General features: G+C 46.0%; 1 protein-coding gene across 1 annotated transcript in view; it reads left to right on the top strand.

Moving 5' to 3' along the window:
- The first annotated feature begins 7,394 nt into the window (after positions 1-7,394).
- The window catches only part of LOC134294564 (uncharacterized), a 406,638-nt gene continuing 396,824 nt past the window's right edge, over positions 7,395-17,208 (top strand). Inside the window, exon 1 of the mRNA XM_062966103.1 lies at positions 7,395-8,074. The gene's annotated coding sequence lies outside the window, so the exon portion shown is untranslated. The remainder of the gene's footprint in view (positions 8,075-17,208) is intronic.

Genomic DNA, 17,208 nt, shown 5'->3' with positions numbered 1-17,208 from the left:
CCGGAGGTGCCACACAGAGCTGAGCCGACAACAGCCGGGGAGTATGGTAACCCGCACCCGATGTGCAGTCAAGGAATGCAGGTGATGAGGCAAGAATTGGCACAACTGAGGGAGATGGTCCATTCCTGGCACAACAGGGCAGCCCCAGGGGGCAGGATGCCAGCTCCGGTCTTCCAGCGATCGCTCCTTCTCCTCAGGTAATCTCCCCCCAGCTTTTCTGTGGCAGCCCCTTCCCCCTATAGACAAAGGAGTGAGGGAGAGGGGGGCAGCGGGGCCGGCACTACAGAGAGGAGAGGAAGATGCAAATCACCTTTGATGGGAACCCAGAGAAACTGCCTTTCTTTTTGACGAGAGTGGCTGCCTTCATGAGCAAGTGGGAAGGCTCCTTCTCAAACGAAATGGACAAGGTCCAACATGTCCAACCACCTTGAAGGAGCAGCCTCTGAATGGCTCCTGGCGCTGTATGACGTAGGTGCACCGGAGCTCAACAACTTGGATGCCTTCATGGGGGCACTGAGATCCCGCTTTGAAGACCGCCTGCGCAAGCAAAAAGCCAGGGCGAAACTCAGGAGCCTGAAGCAAGGTGCCCGCTCCGTCCAGGACTTTGCCTTGGAATTCAGAAGGCTGGCCTTCCTGCTCCCTGAGTGGAACGAAGCCTATAGGATTGAAGTGTTCAAGGAGGGCTTGAGGCCAGACCTGGTGGAATGGGTGCTGGCCAGGGAGAACCCAGGCACCCTGGACAGATGGGTGGATGCGGCTGGCGAGGGGGAGGTGCTGAAGGAGGAAATCAGAAACTTCTACCACAAACAAACCCCCCAGCTGGAAGCACCGGGGGTAAGAGCTTGGTAACAGACACCTTCTAAGAACAGAGACAGGCTTGATCCGGGTGAAAATGATCAGAGGTGGAAGCTGAGCCTGTGCCTACGGTGTGGAGGTGAGGGGCATTTGGCCACCTCCTGCCCAGGAGGCGGGAAGAAACCTGCAGGACGCAGAACAGGAGAAGGCCAGCACAAAGGCAACCTCAACCAAGGGAAAAAGACCAGTGCAACAGCACCGGCAGCGAAGCAGCAGAAACGGCCGGAGACCTCCCGTGACGAACCCCAAGATGACTCCTCTGGCAGCGAGCAACTCTTGGGAAATGATGTTTGCCTGGATTAAAGCACGCCGGCATCCAGGCAGAAGGAAGGAGGCGCGTCAGAGCAGCAGAGACTGGCAGTGACTCTTCCCCACTCCAGGCAGCACGGAAACGGCGCTTCAAAACCGTGGTGAGTGGCACAGAATCCCCCTTCTGGCTGAAGGTGCAGCTGAGCAAGAAAGGGACTTTCTGGACTCAGGCTGCACAAAATCCATAATAAAGCCTGAGGTAGCGCTTGGGCTGGGGTTGGCTAAAGTAAAGCTTCGCTCCCTAATAACCTTTGTGTAAATGGACGGGAGCGAAATGAAGGGTGGGACTCTGTAAACACAGGACTGAACAAGTATCGTTGCAGGTGGGAGACCATTGGGAGGCCATCCAGTTCATCATTGTGCCCATGGCCTGCTATAAACTGGTCCTAGGCTTAGATTGGCTGAAACTACACAATCCCATGGTGAAATTGAGGGAGGGGGACATCAGTTTCACAGATCCTGCATGTAAGTCTCATAGATGAGACTTGAATGCAAGCAAGAGGGGAGGGGCCACGACGGGATGGAGCACACTCACTTTTTGTCCACCGGCAGGAGAGGGAGGGGGCATGCAAGCCCCACAGCACATGGCAGAAAGCCCAGCGCAGGAAGGGGGGCTGGGAGGCTCAGTGTCAGAGAATAACACAGTCACCTCTCAACCACCGGCGGAAGAGGGAGGGGGTAAACAAACACCAGAATGCACGGCAGAGTCAGGGTGCCCCCTAATACCAGCAGAATATGCAGACTTAGCAGAGGTCTTTGATGACAAAGAGAGTGACAAACTCCCTCCCCATCGAAATACAGACTGTGCTATCGAAATCTTGCCCAACTCCCCAATGCCAAAACAAAGACCTACCCCATGACTCCCAAAGAAAGGGTTGCGCTGAAAGCATTCCTGGACAAGAACTTGGCCAGAGGCTTTATTCACCCATCCATGTCACCCCTGGGTGCGCAAGTCTTTTTCAGGGAAAAGAAAGACCATTCCCTGAGGATGGTCACCGATTATAGACTCTTAAATGCAATCAGCGCCACACAGTCATATCCTCTCCCTTTGATCAAAGACATGCTGGCACAACTTAGCAACGGCAAGATCTTTACCAAACTGGACCTACGCAAGGCATTTCACCGAGTTAGAATAAAAGAGGGGCATGGATATAAGACAGCAAGAAATACGGTCTATGGGAAATAGGAATTCTTAGTCATGAATTTGGGACTAAAATGTGACGCAGCAGTCTTCCAAAATCTCATTAATGAAGTGCTCAGGGAATACTTAGGCAAAGGTGTGCTCTGTTATCTCGATGACATCTTTATATTTTCTCATGATCTTGAATCTCATGTCCAGCTAGTCAGGAAGTCCTAAAAAAGCTGCTTGCCAACCAATTGTATGTCAAGCTGCCTAAGTGTGCCTTCCACCAGGACAAACTGGACTACTTAGGATACCGAATCTCTAGCCAGGGCATTGAGATCGACCCCAGCAAAGTGGAGGCAATACTGGGGTGGGAGCCACCCAGGACACGGATACACCTACAAAGCTTCCCGGGATTTGCAAACTTCTACAGGCAATTCATACCCAACTTCGCCCAGATAGCCCTGCCCCTCACTGACATGCTCAAAATGAGGAAAACGGGAGGGGGAGGTCAATTAGATGCCTAGCCCAAACCAAGCACCAAACTGCCCTGGAACAGGGAGGCCCAGGAGGCCTTTGAAATGCTAAAATCTCTCATGAGTTCAGAGCCGATCCTGAAACACCCAGACACCCAACACCCTTTTGTCATTGCCACGGGGGCAGTGTTACTCCAGAAGGATGACAAAGGCATTTTGCGCCCATGTAGTTACCTCTCCCGGAAGTTCAATGCAACGGAGTCACACTGGTCTATCTGGGAAAAGGAAACTGCAGCAGTCAAATATGCCTTAGAAGCCTGGAGGCACCTTTTGGAAGGAGCTCCTCACAAATTTGTAGTGTACACGGATCACAGAAACCTAGAAGCACTCCAAACACCACGCAAAATGACCCCAAAGCAACTGAGGTGGGCCAAATTCTTTGCCCGATTTGACTTTGAATTAAAGTACCTGCCTGGAAAGGAAAACTTCCTAGCAGATGCCTTATCCAGGCTGCCGCAACACAACGTAGATAAACAACACATGATGGGGACAATATTTTCCAACACCCAGCTGGGAATGGGGGTGGTCATGAGGAGCAGAGCGAACAAAGAGGGGTCAGGACCAGAGGCCACCCCTCCCCCAGAGAAGAACATCAGGGACCCCTGGCTCAGGGAACACTATCAGGAATTAGATTATAGGGACGGGGTGTGGCTGAAAGGCAGCAGAACTTATGTCCCTGAGGACCAAAGGAAACTGGTCCTTCACGATCATCATGACAACAAAACAGCAGGGCACTTTGGATTTGTAAAAACTCTCCATCTAATGAGGAGGAAATATTGGTGGCTTTCATGAGAAGGGATGTGAAGGCATATGTTCACCAATGCCCAGTCTGTACCACAGTGAAAGGGGGAGGGGGCAAACCAGCAGGGCTCCTCAGGCCCCTAGAAACCCCAGCAGCCCCCCTGGGAACACATCAGCATGGATTTCATTGTAGACCAGTTTTGAGCGTGAAACCTCTTGATGAGTGTGGGTGCATTTATGTCAGAATCCCTGACCCATTCTGATTCACTGGGAGCGAAGTGTTTCCACCTAACAAAGTACTGTAGGGTGTTTTTCCTGACTCTGGAGTCTAATATTTCCGCCACCTCATAGTGTTGGTTGCCCCCTATCATGATGGGTGGAAGCGGGGGCTTGACTGGGTGCCATTGGGAGCTCTCGGGAGCTGGTTTGAGGAGACTGAAGTGGAAAGCGGGGTGAATCATCCTGTAGGACTGGGGGAGTTCTAGTTCTGCGGTGACTTCATTCACTAGTCTTTTGACCATGAAGGGACCAATGTATCTAGCAGCCAACTTCTTGGTTGGCTGTCTACTTTTTAGGTATTTGGTGGAGAGGTAGACCTGTTGCCCTGGCTTGAGGTCCCAATCTGGTCTCCTGTGTTTGTCCGCTTGATTTTTGTAAGCTGCCTTGGCCTCTTCAAGAGCCTGTGTGATGACAGGCCATGCGTAATTCTCGCCATCCATTCTGCAAAGGGGACTGGGTCAGACTGGATGACCTCTGGGGTTGGCAGCGTGCAGAGGTTACGGCCGTAAACTATCTCGAATGAGGAGTGCCCTGTGCTGGAATGTACCGAATTGTTGTAAGCCACCTGGGCATAGGCCAAAAACTTTAACCAATTATCCTGTTGGTAGTTGGTGTAACATCTCAGGTATTGTTCCAGCACCTGGTTGACCCTCTCTGTTTGCCTGTCAGTCTGGGGGTGGTATGCCGTGCTGAGGGCTTGCTTGGCCCCTAATTGGCGTAGAAACGCTTTCCAAAATCTGGACACAAATACGGAGCCCTGGTCTGAAATGACCTTCGAGGGAGCCCCATGGTGCTTATAGCAGTGTTCAATGAACAATTGCGCCAGTTGCTCTGCATTGGGCATGCTCCTGCATGGGATGAAATGTGCCTGCTTGGAGAAGAGGTCCACTACTACCCATATCACGGTCTTCCCATTGCTGGGGGGCAGGTCTACAATGAAATCCATGCTGATGTGTTCCCAGGGGGCTACTGGGGTTTCTAGGGGCCTGAGGAGCCCTGCTGGTTTGCCCCCTCCCCCTTTCACTGTGGTACAGACTGGGCATTGGTGAACATATGCCTTCACATCCCTTCTCATGAAAGGCCACCAATATTTCCTCCTCATTAGATGGAGAGTTTTTACAAATCCAAAGTGCCCTGCTGTTTTGTTGTCATGATGATCGTGAAGGACCAGTTTCCTTTGGTCCTCAGGGACATAAGTTCTGCTGCCTTTCAGCCACACCCCGTCCTTATAATCTAATTCCTGATAGTGTTCCCTGAGCCAGGGGTCCCTGATGTCCTTCTCTGGGGGAGGGGTGGCCTCTGGTCCTGTCCCCTCTTTGTTCGCTCTGCTCCTCGTGACCACCCCCATTCCCAGCTGGGTGTTGGAAAAGATTGTCCCCATTGTGTGTTGTTTATCTGCGTGGTACTGCGGCAACCTTGATAAGGCATCTGCTAGGAAGTTTTCCTTTCCAGGCAGGTACTTTAGCTCAGAGTCAAATCGGGCAAAGAATTTGGCCCACCTCAGTTGCTTTGGGGTCATTTTGCGTGGTGTTTGGAGTGCTTCTAGGTTTCTGTGATCAGTGTACACTACAAATTTGTGAGGAGCTCCTTCCAAAAGATGCCTCCAGGCTTCTAAGGCAAATTTGACTGCTGCAGCCTCCTTTTCCCAGATGGGCCAGTGTGACTCTGTTGTGTTGAACTTCCGGGAGAGGTAACTACATGGGCGCAAAATGCCTTCGTCATCCTTCTGGAGTAACACTGCCCCTGTGGTTGCGTCACTGGCATCTACTTGTATGACAAAGGGGTGTTGGGTGTCTGGGTGTTTCAGGATCGGCTCTGAACTCATGAGAGATTTTAGCATTCCAAAGGCCTCCTGGGCCTCCCTGTTCCAGGGCAGTTTTGCGCTTGGTTTGGGCTTGGCGTCTGATTGAGCTCCCCCTCCCTTTTTCTTCGTTTTGAGGGGCAGGGCTATCTGGGCAAAGTTGGGTATGAATTGCCTGTAGAAATTTGCAAATCCCAGGAAGCTTTGTAGGTGCCTCCGTGTCCTGGGGGGCTCCTAGCCCAGTACTGCCTGCACTTTGCTGGGGTCCATCTCAATGCCCTGGCTGGAGATGCGGTAACCCAAGTAGTCTAATTTGTCTTGGTGGAATGGATACTTGGGCAGATTGACATACAATTGGTTGGCCAGCAGTTTTTTTAGTACTTGTCGTACTAGGGGGACATGAGATTCAAGGTCATTAGACATGATGAGGACGTCATCCAAATAACAGAGGACACCTTTACCTAGGTGTTCCCTGAGCACTTCGTTAATGAGATTTTGGAAGACTGCAGAGCCGGATTTTAAACCAAAATTCAAAACTAAAAATTCGTACTTTCCATAGACAGTGTTTATGGCTGTCTTATATTCATCCCCTGCTCGTATTCTCACTCTGTGAAAAGCTTCCTTCAGGTCCAGTTTGGTAAAGATCTTTCCGGTGCTAAGTTGTGCCAGCATGTCTTTAATCAAAGGGAGGGGATATGACTGCATGGCGCTGATTGCGTTTAGGTGTCTATAATCGGTGACCAGCCTCAGTGAGTGATCTTTCTTTTCCCTGAAAAAGACGGGCGCACCCAAGGGTGACATGGAAGGGTGAATAAAGCCCCTGGCCAAGTTCTTGTCTAGGAATTCTTTCAGCACAACCCTTTCTTTGGGAGTCGTGGCGTCGGTTGTTTGTTTGGGCATGGGGGAGTTGGGCAAGATCTCAATGGCATAGTCCGTATCTTGATGGGGAGGGAGTTTGTCACTCTCCTTGTCATCAAATACCTCTGCTAAGTCTGCATATTCTGCTGGTATCCGGGGGCACCCTGCCTCGTCCCCCAGTGTTTGAGAGGTGAGTGTGTCGCCCCCTCCCGCCAGTGGGTGAGCTGGGCTTCCTGCCATGTGCTCGGGGTCTTCCCTCCCCCCTTCCTGTTCTCTTGTTGAGGTGTTTGTGTTCCTCTTAGGCCCCCCGTCCTAGGCTGTGCTTCCTGCCATTTGCTCTGGGTCTTCCCTCCCCCCTTCCTGTTCTCCTGTTGAGGTGTTTGTGTTACTCTTTGGCCCCCCTTCCTGGGCTGTGCTTTGTGCCATTTGCTTGGGGTCTTCCCTCCCCCCTTCGTGTTCTCCTGTTGCGGTGTGTGTGTTGTTCTTTGACTCAGCGCTTCCTGCCATTTGCTCTGGGTCTTCGATGCCCCCTCTTCCCCCCCCCCTCCGGTGGGCAAAGAGTGAGTGTGCTGCATCCCTCATCGGCCCCTCCCCTCTCGCTTGCATTCAGGTCCCGCAAGTGGTCCTTCCATGCCGGGTCTGTGAAACTGATGTCCCCCTCCCTCCATTTCACCATGGGGTTGTGTTGTTTCAGCCAATACAAGCCTAGGACCAATTTGTAGCGGGCCGTGGGCGCAATGATGAACTGAATGGCTTCCCAATGGTCTCCCACCCGCAACAATACTTGTTCAGTCCTGTATTTACAGAGCCCCCCCCCCTTCATTTCGCTCCCATCCATCTGCACAAAGGTTATTGGTGAGCAAAGCTTCACTTTGGCCAACCCCATCCCAGCGGCCGCTGGGAGGCCGGAGCTGGCGTTTTGCCCCCTGGGGCTGCCCTGTTGTGCCAGGATCAGGGAATGGACCATCTCCCGCAGTTGTGCTATTTCTTGCCTCATCTCCTGCATTCCTTGACTCTCCGTCAGGTGGGGGTTGCCAAGCTCCCAGGCGGTGGCTGGCTCAGCTCTGTGCGGCCTCTCCGGCCCCGCTGGTGTGACCCTCCATTGTGTGGCCACGGTTGGGGGGGAAGTGGCTGCGTCCACGGGGGTGTGGGATTCTTCCCTCTCCCCTCCATCGGAGCTTGTTTCCTCCGAGAGGCTGTGGGGTTCCTCCCTCGTTTCTCCGTCGGCGCTTGCTTCTTCTCCCTGGGAATATTCGAATTGGTTCTCTCTCTCTCCTCCCTCCATGTTGCTGTAGGTAGGAGCTAGAGAAAGTAGGTGATTCAGTACAAATTGTCGGGTTCTCTTCTCCCAGTTGTGCTCTGGGTCCATCTTCCAAAGAAAGCACCAAGACACACGCGGGTAGATTCCAACAAGTTTTTATTGTACCGAATGCCAGAACCTTCTTTTGTGCCACATATATATGGACTCTCACATACCAGAGGGTAATTGATGTTTTATGGCCGGCCTGCTTTATGGCTGGCATCTGTTCTTTGTCAGCTGACCAGAGATGTCAAGGATTGGAGATCCTGACAGTGTGTCTTGGTGTATTCTTCCGGAGAAGTTTAACCCACAGCACAACAGAGACGGGAACCTCACATTACTACAATTTTAGCAACAGTTTTTTAAAAATGTGAACGACTGGATTGGCATGAAACAAAAAGGATTTCTCCCAGATAGAAGTATGAAGGACAATGTTAGATGCATATTAGACATTATTGAGTATTATGAGACCTACCACGAGAAGGAGATTGCCCAGCGCCATTGACGCTGAGAAGGCATTTCTCAATTTAAATTGGAATTTCTTCAAATTATTATTCAAAGAAGTTGATATCGGATTCCACTTTCAAAATGCGATAGAAGCCATTTATGACAAACACAGAGAAAAATTAATAATCAACGGCCAACAGACAAAAGAATTTAAAATTGGTGTCGCACCTCAGAATAGTTCACCTTGCTATAGATATCCAGTCAGATACAGAAGAAAGTTTTTTGTTTTATTAAGCAAAGCAGTTATATAAATCAAGCAGGCAATCAAAAAGGTTTTCAAAGTTGCAATGAAAGAGTCAATAATAATCCAATTGTATCATAAGTCATGAAAAGGTCCATTAGTCCATAAAATACAGCAAAACTAATAATCCATAAAGCAAGGCAGTAGTCAATAGATTCCAAGAACAAGGCCCAAAAGTACAAAGATCCAGGAACACATGAGACGAGAACATCCACATAGAGGAAGCGAGGATTCGCTTTGACAAAGAGCAATCTGCAAAGTACACTTTTAAAAGCAACCCAGAAAGGCGTTTCTTTTCCCAGAGCTGGCCTCTTTCTTTCCCGCCAGTCTCTCACTCCTTCGGACCTGAGAACCCCTCCAAGATAGCCGGTCCTCCCTAGATAAATCATTGCTTATGCTATCGTTATCTTGCACCTGAGACGGGACTGAACTCTCTAGCTCATTGTTTCCCATGGGAATGTCAGCCTGTCTGTTATCTATAGTTTCTGGGGTCAACAGTTCATTCTGCTCAAACTGCAAGTCTCCAGCCTCTGGGTCAGCCTGCATTTCCATGCCATCAGCTTCTGACTCTGCTGACTCTGGTATCTGAAAACCAAAATCCCCTTCTTCTTCATCCTGACTCTGGCTAGCCTGTGGCTGAGTCACAACAATTGGGAAAAGTAGAGACAGGGTTGCCCCCTCTCTCCCCTTATTTTCATATTTGCCCTACAAATTCTGATTAGAAATATTAGAAAGGATGACCAGCTAAAAGGAACAAAAATACGTGGCCAGGAATACAAAATAAGAGCGTTCGCAGATGACATAATTTGTATTACAGAAGAACCTAGACCACAAATAATCAACTGGATTAATAAAATGGAAAGATTTGGTGAACTAGCTGGTTTCTATATAAATAAAGGGAAAACTTTCTTCTATCCAAAAATATAACAAAGAAAAACCAGGAAAAACTACAAGATATTACAGGAATAAGAGTGGTATCAAAATTAAGCTATCTAGGAATCTGGATAATAGCAAAAAAACTCTCAATTGTTACAAAACAACTATCAAGAGAAATGGAAGGATATCCATAAAGACTTACAACAATGGCAATTTTTAAACATTTCGCTATTAGGCCGTATTTCCTTGATCAAAATGAATGTATTACCTAAACTATTATACCTATTTCAGAATTTACCAGTGATAAGGAATCAAAAAAAAATTTAGTGATTGGAATAAGGAGTTATCTAAATTCATCTGGAGAAATAAAAAACCAAGAATTAAATATGATGTTATGATTGATCCAAAAGAAAGGGGAGGCTTCGGTCTCCCAAACCTAAAGTTGTACTTTGAAGCATGTGCTCTGCAATGGGTGAAGGAATGGACACTTGAGAATAACAATATTCTAACATTAGAGCGATTTGATTTGCATCGGGGCTGGCATGCGTACCTTTGGTACGAAAAAAGATTCGTAGAAAAGAATTTCGGAAATCATTTTATCAGATCAACACTTATCAAAATTTGGGAGAAATATAAGAAATTTTTATAATAAAATTCCTCAATGGGTATCAACATTAGAGGCAAATCAAAGAAACATACTAGGATGGCAAAAATGGCCGAGATATAAAGAACTTTTGACGATGAATAATGGAAAGTATTGTTTGAAATCTCAAGACAAAATAAAGACTATGTATAAAAATCTATCATGTACACACAAATAAAAGAGCAATTTTCAAAAGATACCCAAACTGGATTGAGTGAAGGTGAAGGAGTGTGGGACAAAATATTAATTTCAAACAGGAAAGTGATATCCAAAATGTACAATATTTTTTTAGAATGGTCAACGGAAACAGGTCAAATGGGCCAGAAATATTGGGCGTTCAATTAAACTCACGGAATGGGAAAAAAATTGGGAAAAGAAATTAAAATATACATATGCATCTGACTTAAAGGAAAACTGGCTAAAGATTTTCCACCGGTGGTATATGACCCCGAAAAGATTAAGCTTAATGTATAAAAATTATCAGAACAAATGTTGGAAGTGTAATATCTTTCTATCACTTATGGTGGACTTGTGAAAAATCCAAAAAATATTGGAAAATGATTCATGACGAAACACAAAAAAAATTAAGGAAAAAATATCCACTGAAACCAGAATACTACTTATTAGGAATCACTGACAATGAGACGGAATTTGTAAAGAATGATGATATTTTCTTTACTACAGTACAACAACAGCAAGAATGATGTTTGCGAAACAATGGAAATTAGATATCACCCTGTCAAAGGATCAATAGCTGAGAAAATTGGAAGAAATACATGATATGGACAAACTAACTTTCTATTTGAAAGAAATGAGAGGAAAACCTATAAGAGAAACAAATTGGACTAAATTAGAAGAATATATTAATAATATAAAGACTTGAGAGACTGTACCAGGGCATTTTTACAATATTTAGACAGCTGTGTAGAAGGGGCCTCGTATAATCCAGTTCTAAGCAGATAACGTAAGATTATAAATATACAGTAGAGTCTCACTTATCCAACATAAACAGGCCGGCAGAACGTTGGATAAGTGAATATATTGGATAATAAGAAGGGATTCAATAAAAGCCTATTAAACATCAAATTAGGTAATCATTATACAAATTAAGCACCAACACATCATGTTATAAAACAAATTTGACAGAAAAAGGACTTCAATACGCAGTAATGCTATGTAGTAATTACTGTAGTTATAAATTTATCACCAAAATATCAAAATGCATTTAAAACATTGACTACTAAAAGGCAGACTGCGTTGGATAATCCAGAACACTGGATAAGCAAATGTTGGATAAGTGAGACTCTACTGTAATATGAAATAATTACTGTGGTAGAATAATACAGAACAATATAATCTCTAAAACCAGGACAGTAAATAAAGAGCAACACTCTGAAAGCAGGGAAATTGGGAATTCCACAAAGGAAACAATCAGGGCCAGCTAACATCTCCCAAGAAAGGATTCTTCCAGAAAGGAAGCTGAGAAGGGAGTGAAGCAGTGTGTATTACCAAAGTCATTATGATTACTATCATTACTATTATTATTATTACAGTAGAGTCTCAATTATCCAACACCCGCTTATCTGGATTACCCAACGCATTTTTGTAGTCAATGTTTTCAATATATCGTGATATTTTGGTGCTAAATTCGTAAATACAGTAATTACTACATAGCATTACTGCGTATTGAACTACTTTTTCTGTCAAATTTGTTGTATAACATGATGTTTTGGTGCTTAATTTGTAAAATCATAACCTAATTTGATGTGTAATAGTATTTTCCTTAATCCCTCCTTATTATCTAACATATTCGCTTATTCAATGTTCTGCTGGCCCGTTTACATTGGGTAAGCGAGACTCTACTGTATTATTATTATTATTATTATTATTATTATTATTATTATTATTATTATTGTGTAGCTGTGAACCATGAAAATGAACACAATCTGGCTCCAAGTATTAAAAAACACTAAAATCAGAATATATAAAAATTAATGCGGTATAATAAAACAGAACAACGCAATCTCTAAAATCAGAACACTAAATAAAGAACAACACTCTGAAAACAGGGGAATTCCACACAGGAAACAATCAGGGCCAGCGAACACCTCCCAACAAAAAAAATCACTCAGGGAGGAAACAGCCAGGCTTTAAAGCTGAAAGGCTATTACATCCTAATCATTTTTCCTAATTGCAGCATTCATACTTGCCTCCAACAGACAAAAAAAAAGAACAATCACAAATATTGTATATTCACGACCTTTAGGAAATAATATCCCCTGAGGGCGCAGCGTGCTAAAGTACTGAGCTGCTGAATTTCTGGACTGAAAGGTCGCAGGTTTGAATTGGGGGAGCGGAGAGAGCCCCCACTGTTAGCCCCAGCTTCTCCCAACCCTAAAGTTCAATAACATGCAAATGAGAGTAGATGAATAGGTACTGCTCCGGCAGGAAGCTTCATGCAGTCATGCCACATGACCTTGGAGGAGTCTATGGACAACGCCGGCTCTTTGGCTTAGAAATGGAGATGAGCACCAACCCCCAGAGTAAGACACGACTGGACTTAATGTCTGGGGAAAACCTTTACCTACCTATGTGTATATATATTATTGTTATTATTATTATATTATTATAATCCCCCTCGATGGATTGTCACCTTGCCGTGGTGAGGGGGCTTGCGTGTTCCGATGAACCTGTGGGCACTGGAGTGATGCACTCCCAGGAGTGGCCGCAGGGGAGGTTCCAGACCAAGCACAATCCGAAGACCCAAAGACCTCAACGGCGGAGCAGGCGGAGGATAACATGGTACATGTTACAACGGCTGTGAAGGCGGAAGAAGGCTGCAACAGACTGAGAAGCCACTGTCGTTGTGTTAACCACACCACTGCTGGAACCTCACTCTGTGAAGACTGTGTGTTGACCGGCCGTGCACCGACCTCCACACATTAAAAAAAATCACGCACAGGCGTCTTCCAACAAAAATAAAAACAAACCTACAAAAGTCCCATGGCGATCAGCGAGTGGCGACGGGGGCAGGACTGTGAAATCTGGAAGCCCCTAGTCACAGACTGGCACATGGGCGGTGGATATGGACTCAGTCGTTCTACCTCAAGGACCGAGGCAGTTGAGTAGTCCGGCAGCTGTATCCATGACTGAGCAGCCCTTTTTAGGATCCGCTCTGCTCACCCCACACGGGGAAGGGGCTAGAAAAGGTGCCCTAAACATAGTCTGCCTCTCCTACCCTGACTGGACTGCCGCGTCCAGAGGGGTCACCACTCTGCGGCCAAAAAAGAAAAATGAACTTTGGAACATGGAACGTACGGACATTGTTAGATAACACTGACAGCGAGCGCCCCGAACGCAGGACTGCTCTCATTGCAAGAGAGCTGGGACGCCTCAAGATCGACATAGCAGCCCTTCAGGAGACCCGGAGAGCAGGAGAGGGGCAGCTGAAGGAAGAAAAGGGAGGCTACACCTTCTTCTGGAAGGGACTACCTGAAGAAGAGCGAAGAAGAATACACGGAGTTGGCTTTGCTATCAGAAACGACCTGGTGAAGCACCTGACTGAAGCACCCACTGGCATCAACGAACGACTTTCAACCCTCCGAATTAACCTTGCCAAAAACCAACAGGCAACCATCATATGCGCCTATGCACCAACTCTAGATGCTGACGAAGACATCAAGGAAAAATTTTACTGTCAGCTGGACACCATCCTATCGGAGATACCTAAGGAGGACAAAATCATCCTCCTGGGGGACTTTAACGCAAGAGTCGGAAGGGACTCTGACCTGTGGCCAGGGATCATAGGAAAAGACGGGGTCGGAAACAGCAACTCGAATGGCATCTTGCTTCTCACCAAATGCGGAGAGCACAACCTTGTCATCACCAACACGCTCTTCCGCCAGAAAAACAAGCTCAAGACATCATGGAAGCACCCTCGGTCAAAGCATTGGCACCTCCTGGACTATGTTATCACACGTGCCAGAGACCGCCGCGATGTGCTTCTCACAAGAGCCATGACAGGTACTGATGACTGCTGGACAGACCACAGGCTAATCCGATCCACGATGGCTATCAAGATCGTCCCCAAACGCAGACTCCAAGGAAGAAAAACAAGGCGAAAAATGAACACCCAAGCCCTTCAGGAGCCCTCCAAACGAGCCCTTCTCCAAACAACACTCAAAGATCATCTACCCACAGAACACCCCGAAAATGTTGAGGAACATTGGAACAAACTGAAGACCTCCATCATCACAGCCTGCGAAGAAAGCATTGGATACCTAACTAAGAAACATCAAGACTGGTTTGATGATAACGACAAAGAGATCCAACAGCTGATTGATAACAAAAGGAAAGCCTTCCAAACATGGCAGAGAGACACCAACTGTGCTGCCAAGAAAAAGATCTATGCCAGTGCAAAAGCTGAGGTCCAAAGAAGGACCAGAGAACTCAAGAACATCTGGTGGACAAAGAAGGCTGAAGAAATCCAACACTTTGCAGATACCCATGACGCTCAGGGATTTTTCAAAGCCACAAAGATCATTTATGGACCAAGAAACCATGGCATACAGCCCCTACGCTCATCAGATGGAACCAAAATTCTGAAGGACAAAACATCAATTGCACTACGTTGGAAAGAGCACTACCAGAACCTGCTGAATCGCAGCTCCAATGTGGCCGAAGAGACCCTCTCACAAATCCCGCAACAACAAACCAGGGATGAGCTTGCAGCACTGCCTAGTTTGGAAGAAGTCAGCAATGCCATCAGCCAACAAAAAAACAACAAAGCTAGCGGACCTGATGGGATTCCTGCTGAAATCTTCAAAGAGGGTGGACCTGAGCTGATACAACAACTCCACCAGCTCATTGAAAAGGTGTGGATGACCGAGAAAATCCCAGCAGACTTCAAGGATGCCACCATCATCACCCTTTTCAAGAAAGGGGACAGAACAGACTGCGGGAACTATCGTGGTATCTCCCTTCTAACCTCCGCCGGGAAAATCCTCGCAAGAATCCTTGCAAACCGCCTTCTCCCTGTCTCAGAAGACACCCTCCCAGAATCCCAGAATGGCTTCCGCCCCTCCAGAGGAACAGTGGACATGATCTTCACTGCTCGACAGCTCCAAGAAAAATGCAGGGAACAAAACCAACCTCTGTACATGGCATTCATTGACCTTGCAAAGGCATTCGACACAGTGAATCGCAGCGCTCTCTGGACCATCCTCCAAAAAATCGGGTGCCCTGACAAATTTGTGAACATCCTGCGGCTCCTCCATGATGACATGATGGCAACAGTCTTGGACAGCAACGGCTCCCAAAGTGACCCATTTAAGGTTGAATCAGGTGTCAAGCAGGGATGTGTTATTGCCCCCACCTTATTTTCCATCTTCATCGCTATGATACTTCACCTTGTTGATGGGAAGCTTCCCACCGGAGTGGAAATCATCTATCGGACAGATGGCAAGCTATTTAACCTCAGCAGACTGAGAGCCAAAACCAAGGTCACCACAACATCTGTTATAGAACTCCAATATGCTGATGACAACGTAGTCTGTGCGCATTCAGAAGAAGACCTACAAGCCACTCTAAACACCTTCGCAGAAGCATACGAGAAGCTCGGCCTCTCACTGAACATCGAGAAAACCAAAGTGCTCTTCCAACAGGCACCAGCTAATCCCTCTGCAAAGCCAGGAATACAGCTTAACGGTGCAACATTAGAAAATGTTGACCATTTCCGCTACCTTGGTAGCCACCTCTCCACAAAAGTCAACATCGACACTGAAATACAACACCGCCTGAGCTCTGCGAGTGCAGCATTTTTCCGTATGAAGCAGAGAGTGTTTGATGACCGGGACATCCGTAGAGAGACCAAGGTGCTTGTTTATAAAGCCATTGTCCTCCCAACCCTGCTCTATGCCTGCGAAACGTGGACTGTGTACAGACGTCACACCAAACTCCTGGAGCGTTTCCATCAGCGTTGTCTCAGGAAAATCCTGCAAATCTCTTGGGAAGACAGGCGGACAAATGTCAGCGTGCTTGAGGAAGCAAAGACCACCAGCATCGAAGCGATGCTCTTACGCCATCAACTCCGTTGGACTGGCCACGTTGTCCGAATGCCCGATCACCGTCTCCCAAAGCAGCTCCTCTACTCTGAACTCAAGAATGGGAAACGGAATGTTGGAGGGCAGGAAAAGAGATTTAAAGATGGGCTCAAAGCCAACCTTAAAAACTGTGGCATAGACACTGAGAACTGGGAAGCCCTGGCCCTTGAGCGCTCTAATTGGAGGTCAGCTGTGACCAGCAGTGCTGCGGAGTTTGAAGAGGCACGAACGGAGGGCTTAAGGGAGAAACGTGCCAAGAGGAAGGAGCGTCAAGCTAACCCCGACCGGGACCGCCTTCCACCTGGAAACCGATGTCCTCACTGCGGGAGAATATGCGGGTCAAGAATCGGTCTCTTCAGTCACCTAAGAACACACGCCCAAGATACCAAGGTTGGAAGACCATCGTCCTCGAACGACGAGGGATCGCCTAAGTAAGTAAGTAAGTAAGTAATTATTATAATATTATTATCATTGTATATTTATTTATATTATTTATTATTCTATTATTATATATTATCATATATTTATATATTATTATTTTATTATTATTTATATTTATTATTATTTATTATTATATTATATTATTTATGTATTGTTATTTTTATTTATCATATTATTATATATTATTGCTTATTATTTATTATTATATATTTATTTATATATTATATATTATTATGACTATTACATTATTATTTATATATTTATATATTATTATTTATTATTATTTCTCTATTATTATTACATATTCATTTATATATTATATATTATTATTATATTACTATTACATGATTATTATGTATATATATATATATATATATTATTTATCACTATATTATATATGATTATTTATTATATATATACATATTTATATTTATATATATATATATATATATATATATATAGTGTGTGTGTGTATGTATGTGTATACAGTATATACACACACACAGATCCATTGGGTTCCAGGAGAATTTAAACCACGCATGCGCAGCTATTCACGAGCGAGAGAAAAAAACGAGCCATATTCTACTACGCATGCGC

The sequence above is a fragment of the Anolis carolinensis genome, unplaced genomic scaffold (genome assembly GCF_035594765.1).
Source record: "Anolis carolinensis isolate JA03-04 unplaced genomic scaffold, rAnoCar3.1.pri scaffold_17, whole genome shotgun sequence".
Classification (NCBI taxonomy): Eukaryota; Metazoa; Chordata; class Lepidosauria; order Squamata; family Dactyloidae; genus Anolis; species Anolis carolinensis.
Note: the sequence above shows the minus strand (reverse complement) of the source record. Positions and strands in the feature narration are given on the sequence as shown.